Source organism: Arachis ipaensis, chromosome B02, assembly GCF_000816755.2.
Source record: "Arachis ipaensis cultivar K30076 chromosome B02, Araip1.1, whole genome shotgun sequence".
Classification (NCBI taxonomy): Eukaryota; Viridiplantae; Streptophyta; class Magnoliopsida; order Fabales; family Fabaceae; genus Arachis; species Arachis ipaensis.
Window position 1 is genome coordinate 7,040,701 of NC_029786.2, and position 2,228 is coordinate 7,042,928.

Below are 2,228 nucleotides of genomic sequence, written 5' to 3' on the forward strand. Positions count from 1 at the left end.
AAACTGATAACTGAATAAACTGAAAACGAAAAAAACCGAAAAAATAATTTTTTGCAGTTTTTTGCGGTTCGGTTCGGTTTTCGGTTTTATTAGAGAAAACTCTAACCGAACCGAACCGGTGTTATTAAAAAACCCTAATATAAAAGTAGCCTTCCACCACAATTGCTCCAAATCTAGCCGCAGCCACCCCTCCACTACCAGGAACCCTAACTCCTCGAGCTCTCTCTCAGTCTCTCTAGCGCTGTGTCTCAGCGCCGGACCTCCTCCTTCTTCTCCGCCATCGACGTCGCCGGACAGCACCATCGTGGTGGTGCGGTCCTTTCCTCTCTGTCCCTCATCCTCGACGGCTCCACACACCACCGCTCCAACAGCCGTCTCCTCCACGAACCAACAGCCGTCGTCGTCCTCAACGAACCGCAGCAGCACGCACCAGACGTAGTCGAAGCCGCTGCCGTTCGTCGCCCGTCTCTCGTCCGTCGTTGAAGCCGTGTTGCTGTCCAGTCTCTTCTTCTCCGTCATTGAAGCAGTGTTATCCTTCCATCTCAGGTTGTTTTTTTTGTTCTGATTCTATTTATTTTTTAATTCTGGCTTAGTCTTCTTATGGATTCAGATTTTGTTTTTTAGGTTCTGTTCTGATTCTATTTATTTTTTTTAATTCTGGCTTAGTCTTCAGGTTGTTTTTTTTGTTCTATTTCTTAGGTTTGGTTCTGAGGTTTGGTTCTGAATTTTTGTTTATTCAATGTTAATGCAGGAAAGGGGAAGGTGAAAGAGGAAGAATTTGTGGAATTAGTGCACCACATGAAAATTGTGGAAATAGTTTGGTTGTATTTCTCATTCAGTTTGGTTCTATATCTTGATTAATTTGGAATTGGGGCACTATTTTTGCAAAATTTTTGGAATTAGTTTGGTTGTGTATCTTGATTTTCTTGATTCAGTTCAGGTTGATTATTGTTCCATCTGTTTCTTCTGCTGTTTTTACAACATTTGTTAGTGATTTTAATTTGTTGTGCTTCTGCTAATTTGTTAGTAATTTGAGTCCGATTGATGATTGTTCTATCTGCTAATTTAGTTTGTTGTGTTTCTGCTCATTTGTTAGTGATCTCTGAGTTAGGTTGACTATTGTTATTTGTTAGTGACTGTGAAATGGTATAATGGTTTTTATTTGAATTAATTAAATAAACCGAACAAACCAAACCGATTTTAATTGGTTTGGTTTGGTTCGAATGATTTCGGAAAGAAAATCGAACCAAACCGAACCGCAATTTTAATAAACGATCGGATCGGATGACTTTTTCCCATATAACCGAACCAAACCGCACCGCGAACACCCCTATAATATTTATGGCTGGTGCTTTAATTTTTTCTGTTCATACAAGAAAACTGTGCAGCCTTTGATTTAATTGAGAATTCTCTAGTTATTGGCAGAATGTTTTAACTTAAAAAAGAATACTCTAATGCTAACTGATTATAGCGGCTACTGTATTATTCTAAGTGAAGAAAGGTGAATAAAGATTATGGAGTTCTTAGATTTAAGGTGAGGCTCCATTTTGTATTGACCGTCACCAAAATCTACTGACAGGACAGAAGCTTGTATGCAATTAACATTGACAAGTCTTCTTGTTTTCTTCTTGTAGTTGCACTTTTTTATCCCAACATAACCAATTAAATAATGCAATAGGCTAATAATTGTTTGCTGATGTTATTGATTTTTGCTGGTTTAGTAATTGTTCATGATCATATATATTTTTTTTGTTGTATGTTACAGATGGAACAATCACAAAGTAATCCACAAGCACAAGACATTGTTGTTCAAGAATCCCAAACTGGTACTTCTAGAGGTAAATCTGATCGGCTTGGTAATATTTTACCACGAAGTATGACAAAAATAACAAGGCTCAATATTCATGTATTTTCTGCTTGAATAATTTATGACGTGAAATTATGCACATCAATAATTAGTCACGAATGAAAACCCCAAATAAATTTTTCTCCCTTCAATATCTCTGGCCCTCTCAATACTCTCTTTGGTTCAAAATTTTCTCTTCTCACATTGACCCGTGTATTCATTAAGCAACTTATAGTTCTATTGACATGATAAGTGAAATTCACTAATTTTAAATTTTCTTCAGATGTAAACACAATATAAGAATTTTATAAATAAATTATAATAAAATCTTAATATTTCATTGATACTAAAAAATTTATTTTTCTAAATACTTTTTAATTCA

The 2,228-nt window shown here is 35.9% G+C and overlaps 1 long non-coding RNA gene across 1 annotated transcript in view; it reads left to right on the forward strand.

Annotated features, from left to right (window-relative positions):
• The window catches only part of LOC110268673, a 1,579-nt gene continuing 808 nt past the window's right edge, over positions 1,458 to 2,228 (forward strand). The window contains exon 1 of the long non-coding RNA XR_002356984.1: positions 1,458 to 1,838. This is a non-coding gene — a long non-coding RNA (uncharacterized LOC110268673). The remainder of the gene's footprint in view (positions 1,839 to 2,228) is intronic.